We start from the raw sequence: 23,265 nt of genomic DNA on the forward strand, positions 1-23,265 counted from the left end.
AGCTATAGGCTGGAATGGTCAATTTTGTCGGTGGCCCTCCCATTTGATAGGGGCAGAAGACAGTGCAACCTTGTGCATCCGAACTCTTCCATATTTTGTTTGCCAGAGGCCGGATGGTAAACGGGTTCTTACAGTCGGCTTTTCGATGCCCCCATTGGCGGCGTTGCACTTATCTGGCTTTTAAATAGCGTTTATAAATAATACCGGCACCCATAGCCCTCGGTAACAAATTCTGAAATAGCCTTTAAGATATCTACGATTAACCACTGCAAGGGGAATTACTCCTGTAAGACAAACGGGGCTTGGTTTTTTCACAGCGGGGGGTTTCCTTGACAAGGCAGGCTTAGATGAACACACACACACATAAAACATAATATATATATATTTTGTTTCTTTCTGCCACCCAACGGTTATCACGGCAGTAGCCACTGACAGCCGAACGATCAAACGCACACACGTACACAAAAAATGTTTTCTACCCCTACGCCAACACACACATATATAGAACAGTATACACACACACACGTCTCTAAGTAGATTTTTTCTCGCCCCTTATAAAACATCCAATATTCCTTAAATAGTCAGAACTTTATTCTCGGTCACAAAGAACATCTATACACCCTCACCCACATGATTGACCGATGCCTGACCCGTTGAATTCTTCAGCCACCGGTTCTCAACATACACTGATAATCAGTTTCGCCATGGGCTCTTAGGAGCATAGTTCGATTTGTTTTTTGCTCCGCCTCTGTTCTGTTTTTGTTTTTCCAACGGATTTCCTTTTTTCTTCCTAAAGAGAAAGACACAATATGGTCCCATTATTCAATCGGATTTTGGTAATTTGTGCCTTTCGAAACACGTGTAGAATGAAATAAAACGATTTCTGTTCAATCTGCGTTCAGCTCATTTCTTCAATTCACCAATAAGTTTTATATATATATTATATATATATATATATATATATATATATATATATATATATATATACATATATATATATATACATACATACATACACACACACATACATATATGTATATTTATTGCAATTTCTGTCAGTCTGTTACCATCATAATGCCTAAACCAACAAACCAATATTCACGAAACCTTGCACACTTGTTACACTAAACACCAGTTCAATAATAGGCTAACTGGATTTAAATAAAAATCTAAAATATGCCCTTATAGGGGCGTTTGGCGAATCATATGGTAAAATAAGGAGGTTGAAAAAAAAACAGCGGTGGGAACGGGATGGTAACTTTTCTACAGCTGACATATATACGCAACGCTATATTCATACTCTCGTAAATACATAGATACAACACACACAGATAAAGGTGTGAGGAATACGTAATTTTAAGGAGAGAGTGTGTATGTGGCTTTTCCGCTGCCCACCACAAAGAAACACACACAGACAAAGACATACATACATACATACATATATATATATATATATACACAAACGTAAGTACGTAAATACATACATGTCTACTACACATTTTAAATTCATGAATACCGGCGTGTAAGATTGTAACTGTGTTTGTGTGTGTATATTATATCCTATAATTGTCTGTCTCTCTACTGTGTAGGGTCTTCCCCATCGCTGTCACATATTGTGAGATATTAAAATTACGTAAAAATTTCCAAATTTGGCCTAGTGAAATAATTTTGCACGTTAAATCCGATTTTAGTATTTATTTGTTCCAAAAAGTTTGCAGTGAAATGTTACTGAGATTTGAAATGTAATCAATTTTACTAAATAGAAACCAGGATTTGGAAGCTGGCATTATCTGCATGATAGCTGTCTATCACGAAATGAAAGCAAAATTATTTGGAGGATGAATTTTTATTACAGAAATGAAAACAAAGCATTACGTTGACCAAAGTTGTAAAAACCTTCCTCAGCAAAGCTTTTTTGCAAAACATTGCACAAATTCCGTCTGTCGGGGAAAACATGTTCTGCCATGGAATGAATAAAGAATTATATAAACCATGCTATTTTTTAAAAATTGCCTGATACCCACGAGCAATTCATGAGATATATATATATATATATCCTTCAGTGAAATATTGATTTCTGTAACTGTCAAAAACCTATGTCCTCATATCAATTAGCAAATTAATAAAACAGACTTAAGTTAGGTGAATGCATATTTCACGTACCTAATGGTTTTTGTAGTATCTAATAAGAAATAGGCTAGATCATCGAGCTGAAACTACTCAAGTACATTTTGCAAAGTTCTTTAAGAAAATAATTTGCACAATTTAAATTATTTATACTGGAGTCAAATTCCGCGGAGATCGACTTTTCCTTTAATCTTTTCGGCGTCGATAAATTAAGTACCAGATGGATATTGGGGTCGATCTAATCGACTTCACTCACACGTAGAAAACTTCAGGCCTTGTGCCTAAAGCAGAAAAATATTTAATGCGGTTGTTTATTCTCTCTATACGAAGTGTTCGCCTAGTTGTAATTCTACGGTAGTACTATAATATATTAACCACAGAGAGTTTTGTCTGTTTTTATTTTAATTCTAAACTCTTTGAAGCAATTTGCATTTTGGATAATGAACATATTCTTAGGGCGGTGAGCTGGCAGAATCGCTGGCACGTTGGGCGAAATGTTTTGTAGTATTTCATCTGTCTTTACATTCTTAGTTCAAATTCCGCCGAGGTTGTATTTGCCTTTCGTCCTTTCGGGGTCGATTAAATATATATCGGTTATGCACAGGTGTCGATGCAATCTATTCTTTTTTAAATATCCTCTTGGCTGTCATGCTTGTAATTAACGCGAACATGGGAAGTATGGAATAATGCCATTTAGCCACTAGATCAGGTTCGACCATAATGCGATGGAACTAAGTAGCGTACATGTTTTTGTTCAAATGATAATAAATATAATTTTGAATATTTATCTTGATTATATAACATGGTAAATCCACATCGCTGTACTGCATTTCTATTTATTTTCTATGCTAATGCTAGGAAGGATGCTAATATCACACGAGGATTTGATTCCCGTGTTTGCAATGAGAATATGTGGTGTGTTTTAAATAGATTGTTGATTTTAGTTGCCGAATCTACACTTATCTGCATGTTTTTATTTCCATCACTTCCAAAGTTTGTATTATTATAGTGGAGTGCAGCAACGCTTGTTGCTATATTGCTCTAAAATATTTAACTGCGTATATTTCAAATAAGACCATCGTACCCCATTTCTATTTTGAAATGCATTCATCGATGGACAACAAAATGTTCTTGCTTCATTGTCGGTAGTAATTTCGAAAAGTGATTTTTTAAATATCTCATATTTTGAACACGAAATCAGATTTTAAAGAACGGCAGACCACATTGTAAGTACAGAAATAATTTTTTTCAATGGCACAAACACGAAGAGGACTAGTGTTAAAAAATACAAACTAATTAAAACTTATTTGTCATCTCCAAGAACAAAGATATCCATTATCAACAGTAAAAATAAATTTCGTATGACCAGCGTCAAATATTGTTTAACCTATAGATCAAACATACTTCGATGATTTAGGGAATGATTTATTCACCGGTGAATATCGTTTGGGGTTTGATTTGGTCGATAATTGCCAGCCGGTGTGCACCCTCGCAGTAGAATTGGGTGATAGAGGTATAAACTTGGAGAATAGATGTATTAACAAACTCCCAGACTTCTTGCACATCAAACCTGTTCTAAGGGAGATGCCTCGGTACATGACATATGTGATATAACTCACAGATAAAGACGTTAAAGAAAATGGTGTTACATATATTCCCAGTTTGGTTAGAGGGGACGATAAGTGTTCGTATATTTATTATCAGGAAAAGGGTTGAGTATATAGAATAGCATCGCATTCATTCTTCAAAGCTTAAGTAATATGTCGCCGGTTCCGTGAACTTAAGCTTATATTGAGAGACCAAAATACTTAGATGAGACCAAACAAGAATAAAAAATAATGCATAGTCACACACAAATGTGGCAACAAGTCAGGCAATTAAGAAAAGTGTAAACCAGAATTGTTTCAAAGAGAATTCAAAAGCTGGATTCATGGATGGAAACACTGCTCTTCTAATAGAGACTGGTTTAGTAGTACATTATAAAAAGGAAGAGCTGCTTTAGAATCATATGAAAGTTAAAGTTGAGCGATTAACGCCAGTGAATGAAAAGGTTATGTCTATATTTGCTTTATTTTTGAAACTACTTTCGTATAATGTAGTAAATGAAAGATGTTATTTTTTTTCATTACTTTCGGAACAAACTTGTTAGAACATTTTATATTCCGACAACTTTTTGTAAAAGATTTCTAACACGAGTAGTTAAGCACACAGGAGCTTTGATAGCACTTTATAGCATGGATCTTTGACTTTGGTTCCCTAATAAGTTAGACCACGGACTTCATGTAAACGTATATAAATACTAGTAATTTATTTCTGTATCTAGCAGACACTAGTTTACAGTTTTCGTTCCATTGACAAGTGTATATTTATTCTCTTAAAAGTGTATATAAATAGTTGATGTCATTTGTCCAGAGTTTAAAAAATCCTATGGCGTAATAAACTAACGCCAATGTTTTCACACACACACGACCCACGCACGCAAACACACGCACTCGCGCGCAGACATACATGTATACATACATAAATGCAAATTATTGCAATGACTTGGTTACATTAATGGCATTAATAACATGCTTATATGAACTAATGTTTGATAATAGTTGCAACTTGAAATAGAGAACAGAGATCAAAATATAAGTAACAACAGCAATAAATCACTTCTATCTACATTAGTAACGAAAATAGCATTTTAGTTCAAAGTTATTGATTGGGGAATAAAATGACCCGATTCTTAAGTTGGTCAACGTAATTAAGCCATTAGTCTGAGATTCCAAAAGAACAGATCGATAATATTTGACAGTACTAATTGACATGCTCATCTTTAACTCTATATATTCAGCTTAACATTTTTCTATTGATTCGGATACCTGAAGTTAACTAACGAAAATAGAAATAATACTGCATTTAAAATATATCAAGAACCGATGTACTGAAGGATGAATTTTGCTTACCAGATTATGTAGAGTGTGTTGGTTGATATATAAGTTATATTTTGGAGAAATTTTCCCTGAGTAAATAATAAGATAAAAGAGTCAAAGGAAAGTAATAAGAACACAAAGGGTTTTTGAATAAACGAAATATTCCTTTTCAATCGATGCTGTAAATATATAAGGAGTGCACGTTTATTATATGTTTGTTGTTTAACTGGCATATTTAGAATTTAGTTTCTTCTTCACGATCAAAATACACTGTGTTTCGGTCAATGACGTGTTCTGATCATGTTCAGAAAGGAAATACCAGTTAGAATACAGTATCTGCATTTCAGAAATATATTGATTTCCTTCTATTCATATATTTTCCTAAAGGAAAATATAAACATTTATTTCAGATCCACGCTAGTACTCATGTTTCAAAGAAAGAAACCCATGCAAATATTCTGAAAAAAAAAGAACATTTCAGCATTACTTGAATGAAATATATGCTTTTGTATAAATTATAGGTACTGCTCAGTCCCCAGAAACGAAAGCCAAGTATATTTCCAGAGACGAAAATATATATACGAAACGTTAAATCTGTAAACGACACATTAAAGATCAGTGAGGCATATTTACGTCAAAAATTATGGCAGAAAGCGACTGATAGAATAAGTACTAGGCTTACAAAGAAGTCCTGGGGTCGATTTGTTCGAGTAAAGGCGGTGCTCCAGCGTGAGCAGAGTTACATGACTAAAACAGGTAAACGAATAAAAGACTTAAAGAATTCATGTGTCGTGTTGTGCCCTATAAATATTGTTGGTAATGCACTGCGCTGAAACATCGATATTTTTTTTATCGTAGTGTTTTATGGGAAAATAGAAAATCAGTTGAAGCTTACTGCTAACGTTATGTGTACCATTAGAAACTACTCCAGACTGAAATGAAAATGCAATAAAGAATGCTATAATATAGTATGAGTGTGTGTATATGTATATATATATATACACACAAATAATTTATTCTGAAACGCAGGATAATGCTAATACAATAGCATGGATAGTTTCATTGCTATTGTATTAGCATAACGTTTTCTGAAATCCTGTTTGTTTAAGACTGTGTGTGCGTGTCTGTGTGCCTGGATGTGTATGTGTCTGTGTCTCAGTATGTGAACATCCATGCTTATGCATATTAGTCTAAACCGGAGTAAATTAGCTCGCCTTGATATGAATTCACTAACTGAGCGAACTCTGTTAGCGAACACTGAGTGTAATATGCTATCATACGAGTGTTGCAATAGATTTGATTAGTTGAAGAATAATATTAACGCTCAAATATTCAAAACTAGATGGTGTAACTGCATGTCTCTCAGACTGGAGGATACAGGCCATCTTTTTCTGGTAATAGAGGCATTCAAAATACAGATATACCACTTCAACAACATATGAATGCTACAAGACGTTTCAAAATGTTTGTTCTACATAATTATGTACGCTTGGTGTTTGTGTAATGAACCTAAGCAATGAAGATTATTCTTCTGAATTTCAAATTACATTTTGCATTAAATATCGGATATGTTTTTACCATACCTATCAAACACTTTTAAAACTAACGTAATTGTTTACCGTATATTAAGATAAAAGTATTACTGTTGTGTTGTCAGGTAGTCAGTAGATTCATTTTCATTCATTAATTCATTCAGATATATTAGTTTACACCAGATATTCACGTTATGCTTTGGTTCAAATAATTATTGTTAACACATAGATCTGTAAATTCCTCCGATATCTTGATGGCCCGTAAATTGTAAATATTTTTGTAAGTAATAATTACCAATATTTCACGTACACCTCATATTTACTTTAATATCTTCTGTAACACCTTGAGTGAGTATTAATGTTTAAAAGTAATTTTTTACTCATCTAATACCAATAACACTTGATATTTGTAACAGTTACTCATAGAAAATACCCAATAATAACCACATGGTGATACATAAGACATCAAATTTATATACATGAATGATCTAACTTCATATGCCACTAACAGTCTACGTTACCAGACTATTTATTTTTCTATCATTTTTTACATCTAACTGCGTATCAATCGTAGTCAGACTACAAACGGTAGACGTTAATTTCGTATTATTAACTACAAAAATATTGTTACGTAACAAACCTGAAATGTTAAAATAACACATAAAAGTAGTCAAAATTGACATTTATTTCCCTTCGTTATTTGAATTTTACTATATCAGTATAACATTTTTCTTTTCGTTTATCAATAACGCGAATCAATATATTTTTCAGACGATATTAATTACTAAAATATGAAATTGTCTTAAGACTTTAATGATCCATTTGTGAATCTGTTAAAAAAAGAAGGAAAAAACATTCACAGATAATTGTCTGTAATACGTCTCTTTGAATGCAATTTAGAGTTCGAAAGTTGAAAAAATATCCACAGCAAAAAAGTTTCTTTTGCTAATTCGTCTACTTTTTCAACGTTCATAGTTTGAATATAAAAGGAAACGTTACATTATACGTTCAAGCAAACTCGTATTCAGAGAAATATGCACAAATATATTCAATAATGTTTTAGAAGCTGCGCTAGTGTTGTAAACCTTATCGACTGCATATAATCAATGTATGTGTTTTGCATGCTCGCCAGCACGCTGTAGTATATCGCCTAAAAGATGACACTCTCATTATGCTGGATGTAGCGATATCACTCCATTTCCGGTGGCTTTGTAATATCACGTGCCTGAATCGAACCGGGGACGAATAGCGAAATATCGGTATCTAACACCTCCAAATGGGATCGCACCTCAGATGATAGAACGCCGCGAGGCGACGAACAGACTAAACACAGTATGTGCCATCGATGATGCAAACACGCATATACACAAGCGTACACACTCTCACACACACACGCATATATGTGTGTGTACACACTGGTGTTTGTGTTGTAGATATGTGTGTGTGTGTGTATCTATACACTAGCTACAGTAGCATCGACCCTTAAGGTTTAGCCACATTTATGTGGAAAATATACTTCACGATGTCCTGCTGCTACTCTTCATGCCTCGCTAACAGATTAATATATATATATATTATATATATATATATATATATATATATATATAATATATATATATATATATTTAAAACTATAAAGTAGGGTATCTGAGACATACCACCATGATGAAATAGCAGTCAAAGCCCTGACCTTAAAACCACCTTAAATGATCATATCGCGCCATGAGAGAAGACAGAGAGACAAAATAAACTAACAATATATATATATATATATATATATATATATATATATATATACAAAACATACATTATATTTACATATACGAACGTTCATACATACATATATATGCACGTATGTGCAAGACCAGATTAAATTGCCCACCAAACATCTCTAAGCGCGATATGGTCAAAATAAACACCGCAGTGAATACAATTAAGAATTATATAAATTTATAAATAAAGATAATATCGATATTTAAATATCGATCTTATCAAGTGGCCAGCATGGGAATGAATACCATACAAAGGTAATAATTAACTAAAACTATAAATTAGGCTGCCCCATGAATATCGGATAATGGATTTTGAACAGTGTAACGAAACTGATTGTAGTGATCGTAGTTTTGAGATGATTGTGGTGAAAACAGATACAGTGTTGATGATGACGACGGTCGAGATCAGTATGAGAGGAGGATAAAATACTATCGGTGTTTATAATGGTGACAGGAGCTGTGTGAACTGTGATGCTGAGATGATTGTGGAAATACTGGTGTTGATGAAAGTGTTAGTTGTGTGATGGTGGTATTGTAGTGGTTATACTGCTTGTTTTCGAGAAAGTGACTGTGTAATTTTTCCCTCCGCTAAGGACATTATTTAGTTGCCGGCGTTGGTGTGGGAAATTGAACGATTTTGAGCATACGTGTATATGGATGGAAATGATCTGCTTGGCGGAGGTCTGCAATCTCTGAGTGCTTTTCTAGTTTTCTCTTTGTTTTCTTCACAAATGCACACGTTCATCCGTATAACGTTTCTCTCAAAGACAGTTAAACCGTCTTCTTTGTTGGATAAATTGACACCTATCAGTACGTGAGCATGAGCATGCGTTTGCGAGCCATGTGTATATGGCAGGGCATGTGTGTACGAGCGTACGTGTCTGTGTTTGCGTGTACTTGAGTGTGTGAGTGTCTGTCTGTGTCTCAGTGTGTTATTAGGTATGTGTTTGTTTGTATGTATGCGTTTGCATTCATATGTGTGTGAGTTCCTGTGTGTGCGTATGCATATATGTTTATATATACATAAAAAAATATATATAACACCCAACCTCAAAATACTTCCATACATTTCCACCCAAAACCCCAAACACATCGAAGCATACACCACAATCATACAAAACCTCCCCTTACTCTCCACATACCCCAAAAGAATGATATTATCAATACAACTAAAATTCCTAAATGCAAAAGGCAACATAAATCATTGAAAAAAACTCCTAACAAATACCAAACTTCACACACCACATCCACCCCATCAGTTAGAAAATGTGCACGTCCTAACTGTGATACCTGTCGCTTTCTAACTGAAGGCTCTGAATATACTTTCAAACAAGGAACAAAGTTTAAAATCAAGACCAACTTCTCTTGCTACTCAGAGAACTTCATTTATGTTCTTACATGCGCCGGTTGCCAACACAATTATATCGGACAAACGAGCCTTCCTTTACGTAGAAGAGTAACAGTCCATAAAGAACAGATAAATCTCCCACAATACCGCCAAATTCTACTCAGTAGCCACATAAACCCTTGCGCTAGAAATAAAAATCCCAAATTGCATATATTCCCTTTCTATGAATGTAAAGACAGAATCTATACACAAAAAGAATCAGCAAGGAGAATCTTTTTATTGAAAAATTCCAAACGCTTCTTAATATGACCGTATTCCTTTTTGTGGCATCCTGTCTGACAAAAATAGATATAAGCATCCTGTTTGAGAAACAATCTAGCATTCCAATTAAAGAATATAAAATCCACAGAAGTGCCTCCCCTACTTAAAGGAACTGTATATCTCCTACCCCATTTCCTGTTTTGACACATCAACATCCAACAAAACACTACACCAAAATACATGCACCTTAATCCTCCAAATAAGTTTTTCCATGGACTAATATTGAACTCTAAAAGCATAAAGATACTACGATGTATTGAAATACTTACTTATTAAGTTTTGTATATATTTATTATTTTTTTGAAAAATCATTGTAAATTTAGTTTTTCCCCTTCCTCAATTTAAAAAAAAATCTCTTCCAATCATTGAAAATTCGCCTTGCAATGGTAAGCCGATTTGATTTCTCTTTTTAATTTTTCATACACCCATTTTTATTAAAATTTACTTTCAGTTTAGCGTTCACCCTTATTATTTTTTCCTCTTCTATCTATCTATCTATCTATCTATCTATCTATCTATCTATCTATCTATCTATCTATCTATCTATCTCTCTCTCTCTCTCTCTCTCTCTCTCTCTCTATATATATATATATATATATATATATATATATATATATATATATATATATACCCGAGTAAGCACATAAATGTGAAACAAGGTGGAAAAAAGAGTACTCGAATACCAGAGGTAGAGTAATATGCTTTAATTTAAAGCAGCAAAAATGTAACAAAGACTGTTCCTCGGAGTTTCACGGTCCCGTTCGTCGGACAGTTTTGTTAAAATAGAACCAAAATGACAACGTGATCAAAACTAGCTAAACGATACACCTTTAAAAATGGATTTGTTTCATTGGTCCTTTCAAATAACGGTCATAGGCAAGCGATAAACAAAACAAAATAAATGAGTTCAATATAAATTAATAACAATATGGATTTGAATCAACTCTTCGATTTAAAGTTTTCCTCGATTTTTATAATTTATATTGAACTCATTTATTTTGTATTGTTTACTTTTCCTTGCCTAAGGGGAAATTTAAACTGATACAGAACATTTACATACGTCATGCAATACATTATCACCTGCGAACAACAGAATACTACAAAATAAGTTGAAGTTGGGTACATTGTGCGCCGTATTACACTGACAAGCCCAATCTTCGTTACTCCATTTGGGTGTCGGCGAGATGTATGCTGTCCGCTGCAGGCACATATCTATAGAATAAGCGCTGATGTGTATAATCGTATGGTTTCGGCTCAGTTCCACCATGTGCAAACTAGGGCAAGTATCTTCTGCTATGCCTTCTGGCCAACCAAAGCCATCGGTGTGGATCTGGTATACTGAAATTGAAAGAGACGCATCGTATATATGTGTATGCGAGGGCAGTGTTACCTATGAAGAGAGACTGAAAGATAAAATCTGATAGTATAAAATTACAAGAGAATAATGTTTGATCGCTGAGGAGTAATGAGTGTTACACATACCTTGGGGTTTTGCAAACCGATACGATAACTGGAAAGAAAAATGAGGGAGGAAATCTCAAAAGGGTATCAGGGATTTAGAAAGGCTCGCGAAATAAAATTATATGGAGAGAATATTATGAAAGAAATAATTATATAATTATATGTCAATATAAATACATTCTGATTCCTCTCCGAAATGGATATAGATCGAGATATAGAACTTAACTGCCTCAGAGCAGGAAAGGGATTTTAATATTTCCCCAAGCTAATGAGCCAAAGGATGATGAATGCGGCGAGTAAAAAGAAGTCATCACGTTACAGACAAAACGATGTAAACAGCAGCAACAACGATCAACATTATACACTCACTAGACAAGATTGAATATCTCAAGGATAAGTTATAATTAACTGCCTACTGGAAAAGACATCTGAATATAAGAAAATGTAATGTAAATCATCTGACGAGTAAATATTATATAAATTTATTAAGGAAATCAAACAGTCTGTAAACACATGCCTTCTAAAGAACGCATGCCCATCGTTTCTCAGAAACACGATAAACATAAAGTATTGAACAGCATCTATAAGAGCTACAGTGCAATAACAGTATTGCATCACTGGAATAAGCACTATGTTTATTAGACACTACACAGCTAACCAAGACTAACCCACATTAAGTGTTAATATGTATTCATATAATTAATTGCATGTATAAAAATCATGAACTCGTCGAGAACTGTGTTATTCAAGAACAGCAAAATACTGACTAAATATATTACACTGTACATTATGTATTTAACCGATACTACAAAGAAAGTGGTATTCTTATTCTGGAGAAGGCATCACTTCTATATTGTTCTTCGTTCATTCTTAGTGAATATGTAAGTACTTAATTAAAAACCAAAACACAATATCAAATTATGTGGCATCTATCTGTCTTAACTCACTCAGTTCAATTTTTTTAAGGATTTCAGTAAAATATACTATACATAATTGGTAAATATAACACCGGCTAAAATTAATAAAATTGGAGGAAAGAATTTACCAGGAATATACTGTAAATACGCCACCTAGTGCTGCTCCGAAAAGAATAGTAAGAAAACACGCACGCACACATAGACACACATATAAAATACACATACAGAAATACCCATGCACATATAGATATGTGTGCATATGTATACACACACACACACATATATATATATATATATATATATATATATGGATGTATATATATGCATATATATAAAATACAAAATGGGACATAATATTTTGTTGTACCTTTTTATATCACTTAGTTGTACGAATGTTTTGGATTCTTGTCCCATTTTGTATTATATATATATATATAATATATATATATATATATATATATATATATATAATATATATACATATATATATATATATGCGTTAATGAACAAGCAATTCAGAATAATTCTAATGAAAATATCGCCGACCATGACAACGATATTGGAAATGAAGTTTCCTGTCTATTTTGACAACGTTTTGAATATCTAATTAAAAGGAATATTTGCAACGATACCTTAAAATACGCCGTCAACAACTGCAAAATTAGATTATAGAACTTATGAAATAATTTATTCTGAATCAAATGAGCGATGATATTCGTGATGACATTCGATACGCCTATCTTTAGAGTTGAATGCCATAGAACTCGTTCATCTACTAATAGTGACAATATTTCAATAAGTGTGAGGTTTGTAAAATCAGAAAGTATCAGAAAGTCTTGTCGCTTAACTATGAACAAAAGCTCAAAGGCTGAAAGTTTAGCTAATGCTATTATTCAGAGTATTAAAACATCTGGATGAAAGTCGGAGAGCATTTTTCTTAGTGCTATGATGTTACCTCAGCAATGTCTGGTTGTCCCGTTGGTGTTCAGAAGGTAATGCAACAGAAAACTGGAAATGAAATACTTTATGAGCACTGTTTCAATCCTCGGATACATTTGGTGGTAGTTCACGCGATTGAAAAGTTTGGGGATGTAAGATTGCATTGGAAGACTTGTAAAGTGCTTTATAATTTTCTGCATAGACCAAGGTTATTTTTTACTGCATACAAAGATACACATTCAAAGCGCTTACTAGAACAACGACGATCAAGGGATCTAACAAGTTTATCGCTAAACGTACAAATCATAAACATATAGTGGAATTACTTCGAGATGCAGAACACAGCAGTTCTTACATTTAACATCAGAATTGAAGCAGCGAATGTCTTGAATAAGATTTATTCTTGATGATACTCTAGATACACCAAACAAATTGGTGCAAAGTGGCTTATTTGAAGGAATGCTTCTAATAAATACTGTACTGGATATTTTGAAAGAAATGAAAACAGGCAAGGGAAAATTGCATAGCACCTTTTCTCAGGCTAAGAAATGTATTACGCGACGCACACATATTAGAGTTTCAGAGTATATTGCACAATTGTCAGTAATAATGTCAACGCTGTGTCATGGCGATTCTGACAACAAGTATGTACTACATTTTAAATAGTATACACAGCGTTGCTTTGGATAACTTTATTGGAAATATTGAAAGTCACTTTAATGAACGCAGCGCTAAAATATTCTCAGCTTTGCCTTGTGAATCAGAAGCATTCTTAGAAGTTTTGAAGATTAACTCGTAAGGTTAAATACTTTGGGCAGCTCATTTTACAACGAACTACGCGTTGCTAATCGTTACATTTTAGAAACTATTACTTCTAAGAAGCGGTCAGATATCTGTTCTGTTCTATATTCATTTTAGGCTGCTTTTCAAGATATCTACAAATTGTTCGCTGCATCACGTTTGCTGCAAGCTATGATTCTTAATTCCACATGGCTTCATATCCTTTCGCCTTACTATGCTACATCAACTAAAAAACTATCTTGTTATACATGCATTCATGGACAGCTACACACACACACACGCACACACACAAAAGTATATTGAAATGTTTTTCAACATTTATGTTCTAAATCACGAAAATTATAAATATTTTAATGAATGCTTGATAACTATATTTGCTTAATTTACAATACTTTTATAAATTTTGTACATTTTCAGTATTAGCACAATCTTCAGAAGTTGTGATATATTTGGTTTAAATAGAGGACAGGTCTAATAATCTGATTATATGATGATTAAAAGGATCCTATTTAATTTGCTAAATTTCATAAAATAATGTGTATTAATAAAAACGAATATACTGTAAATGTTTTAGAATCATCATAGTTCATATTCTCTTTACTCTTTACTCTTTTACTCTTTTATTTGTTTCAGTCATTTGACTGCGGCCATACTGGAGCACCGCCTTTAGTCGAGCAAATCGACCCCGGGACTTATTCTTTGTAAGCCCAGTACTTATTTTATCGGTCTGTTTTGCCGAACCGCTATGTGACGGGGACGTAAACACACCAGCATAGGTTGTCAAGCAATGCTAGAGGGACAAACACCTACACACAAACATATACACACACACACACACACATATATATATATATATTATATATATATATATATATATATACATATATACGACAGGCTTCTTTCAGTTTCCATCTACCAAATCCACTCACAAGGCTTTGGTCGGCCCGAGGCTATAGAAGAAGACACTTGCCCAAGATGCCACGCAGTGGGACTGAATCCGGAACCATGTGGTTGGTAGTCAAGCTTAAACCGCACATCTGAACAAGTTACAGCTTGATGCATCCTTCGGAAAAGTGTAGAGTTGAGAAAGCACCCAGTATATTCTGAAGTACCTAAAAGCTCTAAAGCCTGGTGACGGGCATTTCACGTAGGCTGCTATTTCCGCTGTAACGTCTGTAAACATTAATCAGAATTTTCGCCTTATTTACTATTATCAAGTGTCATTTTTGCCTGTTTAATATGCACAAAATATCTCCCGTCAAATGGGAAAGTCGAGGTTATTCTTGATGTACGGTTTTACTGCAGGATAGTAATGGATTGCGAATATTTTGTATATTGGAAGTATTGCTGGTAGCAATAGGATATCCATTCTAATATTTCGAAATCGACCTGTAGATATTTCTGCCATGAATTGTTTATCCCCGATACATATTCCACAATGGAACCCTTCCCTTTCTCTTCGGAGAACAGCGTTAAATGAATGTATTCTGTTTTGAGACTTGTGATTTTATTTAGAGTTACTAATGCATATACTACTGGGTATTAAATAGCAACTTCCCAGATTACGTAGAATATTTAGTTTGAAAAACTGCTGGTTTCTTGTTTTAAGTATTTTTACATTTAAAATTATATATACATTTACAATTATTCTGTTCGTGATGAATGGCTAAAATGTGAAACAATGCAGAAATATAAGTCTCAAATATTATAATTCCACTTAGAATAATACGAATTTAATATAATTCGCGTTTAAGCTCCGTGGACATGCACGTGTGTGTGTGTATGTGTGTGTGTGTGCGTGTGTGTGTGTGTGTGTATGTGTGTGTGTGTGTGTTTGTGTGTCTATATGCGTGATATATTAAAACCATTCATATATTCCAGTTCACTCAATTTGCTTGCGATCTTGGTATTTTTCGAATTTTCTTTTTGTATGAAAAATACATACAACATTAATCTTTTCTCGACTTTCCCAGATTCTTTCAAGATTATGAAATGCTTTTCGCTTCTATACTGTCTGTTTTATTGTGGACGAATGTTATTTAGGCATTTTCTCCCTGTTTCATATCTGCGACATATTTAATAGTCTCTGTTAATTTTAGTCGTGTTTCCTGCGACGAGTATTTTGTGGGGAATTCAGAAAAATATGCGCCAATGGTCTATGAATATTTTTGTATTTTGCTTTGCCTCACGATGTGGGATGCAGTTTGTTAAAATTTGTTTTTCTTGTAAACGAATGGACCAAGAAGTTTTACCATCACACTTACTTCTATAAATTATAGCTTAGTTGCTAGAGGTTTTCTTAGAATTGTATTATTTTGTAGTGCTGTTAATAATGAAAATGTTGTTTTAATGTTATAACGATTTTAGCGTCAGTTCTCGGATTGCTTAAACTTATGGGACTTTGACCTCACATATTTTTCTACGAAACCAAATTATTGATTTTGTAGCTCAAAATGTAGCTTGGGATATGAACAATCTAAAAATGTGTATATATATTTTTAGATGTGTATATAAATGTGTATATTTTCATATATTTATATAAATGTGAAATTTACAGTTGAAATTTATACAATTGAAAATTATAGAAAAGTAAAAGACAAAGAAGATGGATGTATAAACGACAAGCAGCTGTATTAGTTTAACGCTAGGGAAGGTGAGAAAGTCTTTTAAGTTTCGAGCCTACGCTCTTCAACATATATATTCTTTTATTCTTCTATTTGTTTCAGTCATTTTACTGTTGCCATGCTGGAGCACCGCTTTTAGTCGAGCCAGCTGGATCCAGGACTTATTCTTTGCAAGCCCAGTACTTATTCTATCAGTCTTTTTTACGGTTTTCCATCTACCAAATTCACTCCCAAGAATTTGGTCGGCTCATGGTGTCCAAGATGCCACGGAGTGGGACTGAAATCGGAACCATGTGGTTGATAAGCGAGCTACTTACTACACAGCCGCTGCTGTATATATATATATACTTATTATTATTTTCTTATTATTATTGTTTAAATATATCTCGTAGGCACTTCCTGGAGAGACGTTCCAATAGTGAGTGTACAGTGAAAATTATTATAAATTTCAGTTTAACTATCTTCTTTTTCAATTAGAGGTTGGAAAATTCAGTAGACGATATTCAGATCTTAGCTTGAAATTTGTAAGATAAAAAAACTATAGGTTTAGTATAGGAATCAAAATGATAAAGTTGTAGCATTTATATATCACTATGAATATCAATGTTACTGAAGATCTTCCTGATTTGGAAAACCATTACTCTGCATGGATACTGCGATCTGTATATATATATACATCGTAATTTTGTTGGGTATTTTCCTTAGAAACAGTATGTGTTTATAGATTATTGTAATTGCTTTCTTAACTATGCTATATAAATATTTTTTTCCGATTAACGCAATTGAATTCACCTGTCTATAATTTTCTGGAAAGTTCTAAATGATAAATGACAGATTAAAATTACAGATACAGATTGAATACTAATCGGATATAACCATCATATAACCATCCACGTGTACATACTGATGCTTATGAGTTTATGCGTGTGTGTGTCTGTATGTGTATGTGTATGTGTGTGTTGGAAGTTATGTATTCGTTTTGAAATATTTGTACCTCTGTTAATACACTGATAAAAGGAAGTAATTGTGCACCTACATGCATTCATACTTACATAGATATGCACATACACACACACACACACACACCCATATACACACACACATATATATATATAATATATATATATATATTATATATATATATATATATATATATAAATACATATTGATTGTTTGGTTGATAGATATATACATACATAGATAGATTCGCTCACATACATGCAAATATATATACATTTCATTTCTTATCTAGGATCTTTTCAAATTTGTGGCCAGGACCCCAGATCTTTCTAGTTAACTAAATAATTTGAAACTTTGTGTACTCATAGAGTGGAACTAGTTTATTCGCCAGTAGGAACTAGTTTATTTGAGAAAAATCTATTTTATGACTTTAATCGTAGATTAAAACTGCGAATTTTAACCAATGAGATTGCTTGTTTTCATATCTAAAACGTTACTGCGATCTGTTAGTGTGACGTTGAAAGCAGTTTTGTGACGTCTGCTATTTCTAAAAAGCTTTGTGTGTGGTAAAGTAATTTTTTTACTTTACCATATTTTTATAAATTATATCGGAGAGTCCATATTTTTATAACATATATCGGAGAATCCATGTGATTTTTCGTTGTTTTTTCTCTTATACGTATGTGAATTATTTCTGAGTATGCATTGTCTGGGAGACTTTTTCTTGCAGTTGAGAAATTTTTGGCTGCTATTTCTAAAAAGCTCGGTGTGTGGTTAAGTAATTTTTTTACTTTACCATATTTTTATAAATTAATATATATATATATTATATATATATATATATATATAATTTTTTACTCGGTGTATGTGTATATGTATGTCTGCATGTGTGTGTGTATGTATGTGTGTGTGTGTGTAAGTATGTGTAAAAAATTACATTGAATCGGCCATACATACATACATACACATACACAGATACATACACACATACATTCAGGCATATACACATACACCGAGTAAAAAATTTCAGTTATCTCTCTCTTTCACACATTACTCTCTCTGTCTCTTCACACACACTAACAGAAGCACTTCACTTACACAACATACTGTCTCCCACACCCCATCAAACACACACACACACACATGTACATCAATGCTTCCCCTAGACGGTAACTTCAAAGACAAACTTTTGTTATTAGAAGGTGGCTGACTATAGCTTGTTTACATTGTTTAATACGTCACGAAATTGGTGGTCGAGACGGAGTAAATAAAATAAAGCCGAATGACGGAATATCATTGGTTAAAATTCTAATTATTAAACAACGTTAAACTTAGAAGTTACAATTCCGTTTTCATTCTGGTTGACAATTAAGTTTACTTTTGACACATTCTACCAGTATACGAAGTTTCAAATTGTTTGGTTCAGTAGGAAAAATTTGAAAAAACTGGCTTCAGAATAGAAAAGATCCCTTATCTATGTTTTAACAGTCACCTCATTTGGGTACTTGTAGGAATAAAAGATCTTCAGTGTGCCGTTTCCACATATTTCCAACCGAAACGATGTTTTAACAACAAACAAGATGAGGACAAATACCCGTCAAATGTAAATAAGGTAAATAATATAGTCTATTCCATTATCCGTGAAGGACTCCGTGTATTGCTAAATTGATGTTCTAATATTATGCATTATTACTTTTTTCTGGATTTCTTATTTCTTCCTTAGAATTAATTTGATTTATCGTTTGTTCAAAGATTTTGTCGTTATAATAGCCCCGGTTCATAATCACGGTCACGCCATCCTTATCGGCTTCTTTTAGGATAACTGAGTTGTCGTACTTCAGTGTTAGTAAAGCTTCCGTTTCTTCTGCAACGAGGTTTTTGTTTGCATTTATGGTCATTGAGAAGGAATTTGGATATTGTGTGTATATAGGTATCTAAATGTTTGTCGAGAACATTTTAGAATGTGTTTCACTTCGAATAGCAGAGCAATTTCATAAACGAAGAGCATAAGTAATTTGGATACATTTATGTGATGCATATAACAACCGTACTTTTTTCTCAAACCAGTAAAGTTTTATTGAGATGACTTGATAGGAAAACTTCAGAGCTAAGACTTCAGAAGATGTTGCCATTGCACTATATCATTTCTGTGCGTATTTGCGCGCGCGCGCATGTGTGGGTGTGTGATTGTTTGGTTATAAGTCGTAGTAATAAGAAATCGTATTGCAGCATAGGTAGACAGGTTTGCTGTTATAGATATGTTTCTGTATTAATATTTATCTATATTTACTTCTACGAAACGGCTATCATAGCTGTATCCGCCATTATCGTTTCTTTGATTAATTTGCAACTTATTAACCATTAATTAGTTATAGTGGACGACTTTACAATAATGAATTTTACATCTTATCAATATGATTACTTTCACTCATTACTAACCTTATCATGCTGAGAGAGAGACGAGCACAATTATAGCGAGATAACGTTGGCAACGTATATACACAAATTCATTCATATAGAACCAAACACACACACACACACACACACACACGCACACATACACACACATGCACACACACACACAAACATACAGACACACACACACAAATACACACAGAAATGATTTACTGAGTGCAATAATAACTTTTTTTCAAGTCTTTCCAATCAAGTTTTTCCAGTGTATAAGAATAGCAAGGATATTTAGTCTAGCGAACAAAAATGTCGCTGCACATTATTAAAAAAGATCATTTTTGATGAAAAAAATCAAGCCCGTGATACAAATGCTATTTTGGTTTTTCACTGTTATCACGTTTTTATTTCAGCCAATCTTAGATCATTTATGTAGTCTCAAATAAAGATATACGAAACTAATCAAAATTTACTTCATAGACTTCCCTTAAGTTTTTGCCAACAGTTTCGCTTCAACTGAGCATAGTGCTCTTGTTTACATTTTGCTTCTTACATCTCTGAATCTTTTGCTTCAAGAATACCGATCCACCTGTCGTACTTCTTGCATCGCATTAAATTTTCGGGATACAACCAGAAAGATAGAATCCGAGTATATACGGGGGCAAAGAAATTTGAAGAGATTGTGAATAAGGATGCCCATGGAACACAATCTAAATTTATTTTTGGTGATTTCAAAACAAGAAATAACTGAATCTGCGGGTGAAAAAGAAATAGGTGCATTACGTGCTTTTCTTCTCTTCCTCCTTTTATTAAAGCTCACAAAATACAAGTTTTCTTTATCAATTTGTTAGGTTCATTATATTCCCGTATTCGGATATATAATTTCACATTCTCAAGACGAATGCGCAAAATGGACTCTGGTTGGTGTTTTAAAATAAGACCCCACATGCTAATGTGGCATTTTACCCTGTGCCCAAAATAATGCTCGATCACTATCGAATTTTTGAAAGGTTAAGTTCGTAAAGCTTTTATCTACAGTTGCAACATGGTAAAATAATAGAAAACGCATTTTTGTTTGCAATTCTTGTTATCTCTGACACAGAAAAAAGAAAACACAGTGAAATTTTGAATATATCAATCATTAATATTATTATGTAGTATTACAATCTTCCATATGGACTAATGTAATTGAAATTTTTCTACGGATATGGAAGTTATTGGAGATTATTCAAAAGACAATTTCATATGTTTTTATTTTATTTTATGTTAAAGCAAATGCTTTACATTTAATCAAACAACGTCCTCAATTCATTAACAGTTACTTGCATTTCGAGTATGTTAAAAAATATGAGCATGTCTAGGGCGCAGACATCGGTGTCAGTGTGACTGGGGACGTGACGGGCCTCTTCATGACCTGGCGAGACAGAAAACTGAAACAAGCTCTCGAGGAACACTCGGGAGCAATCAGACATCAACATCATAGTCAACACACCATCGAACTCTCAGACTCAAGAGAACAAGAGGATCATGATGAAAAGCATCCATCGTATAGCTAATTCCACGCACCAAAGAATCAGGTTAACTACAGATTAACCAACAAAGCACTCAAACAAGAGATTTCCGGTTCTTGACACAGAACTTTGGTTAAAGTCCATTAATAGCAAAGTTCAAATCCTCCGCTCACACTATATGAAACTTATGTCTTCGAAATATATGATCCATAAGTTTTCGGCTCTATTACACAATGTGAAAAATCAATATATTAATAGCCGACTTAGAATAATGAAACATATAACACCCCTGTGCAAAACCGGGAGAAACAGAAACACACACAAGACTTCTTGCATCGCTTGCAATTTTCGGGATACAACCAGAAAGATAGAATCCGAGTGTATAGGGGATCAAGCAAGAAATTTGAAGAGATTGTGAATAAGGATGCCCATGGAACACAACCTAAGTACCGTAGTAAGCAAGTGGAATAAAATACGGAGAATTTATGATAAAAGAAATAAAAAGAATACGTTGTACAATGCCAACAATTTCCGAGGGGTGATGTTTACAGAAGCCACACCAAATGAAGAACTAGCCTCCAGATTTCGAAGAATCCTAAAGGATATTAATTTGAACATAAAAGTCAGGGAAAGACTAGTGAAATCCATCAGGTCATTAAAAGGCAAAAAAAAAACAATTCAGAAAGAGCACGTGTGTAGAGGAGAACTACGTGGTTTCTATATACATCCCCCCTTGGAACTTGTCGGCATAGTACCACGCGTTCTTTTGGCCCTGGTGTCAACTGGAAAAGAAAACAAATGTGGTTTACTGAATGAACTGTATGGATGGTGATTGTAAACTCCGGAAGACTGCATACAAAGGTGAAACGGTGAGAAGTTTGGCTGAGCGTATAAATGACATTGGAGGGAATACAGGGATCGAAGACAAACCTCGATAATCTACTAGCATGTCAAAGAGCAGCATGCTGGTGTCGTGAACGGGATTAGCGTAGAAATTCTGTCTGGACACCCGGACGATGCATCGCTACGACAAATAGAGAGTCATTCTTGATAAGCGAAACTCGAACGGTTTTGAATAGTAAATACTCTCATTAGACAGAGGGCTTACAAAGATCTATGGACGCACACACACTTACACACATACGCACACTCACAGATTCAAGGACAAACAAAGGCACAGTCATGGCCTCAATCTCACACGGACACACACATGTACGCATACGCACACACACAGAAACATGCATACAGAAATTCAAACGTACACACAAACACACAGGAATTCACACACATTTGAATGCACACACATACATACAAACACTCACACATAAAGTTACACTGACACACAGACACACACTCACACACACATACAGGCAAACACAGGCAAGCACGCTCGTACACATACCCTCCCATATATACAGGAAGACGTGCACGCCCACGCATGCTCATGCTCACATACAGATAGGTATCAATTTATTCAACGTTTATCAAACAAAGAAGACGATTTAACTGTCTCTGAGAGAAACGTTATATGGATGAACGTGTGCGTTTTCGAAGAAAACACAGAGGAAACCAAAACCGCAATCTTATGTATATGAAAAATGACATAGTATTTAAAACACACACAC

At 33.9% G+C, this 23,265-nt stretch overlaps 1 long non-coding RNA gene across 1 annotated transcript in view; it reads right to left on the minus strand.

Moving 5' to 3' along the window:
- Positions 1 to 15,966: 15,966 nt before the first annotated feature.
- Positions 15,967 to 23,265, minus strand: part of LOC118764979 — a 25,983-nt gene continuing 18,684 nt past the window's right edge. The window contains exon 3 of the long non-coding RNA XR_005000818.1: positions 15,967 to 15,978. This is a non-coding gene — a long non-coding RNA (uncharacterized LOC118764979). The remainder of the gene's footprint in view (positions 15,979 to 23,265) is intronic.

This window comes from Octopus sinensis, linkage group LG10 (assembly GCF_006345805.1).
Source record: "Octopus sinensis linkage group LG10, ASM634580v1, whole genome shotgun sequence".
NCBI lineage: Eukaryota > Metazoa > Mollusca > Cephalopoda > Octopoda > Octopodidae > Octopus > Octopus sinensis.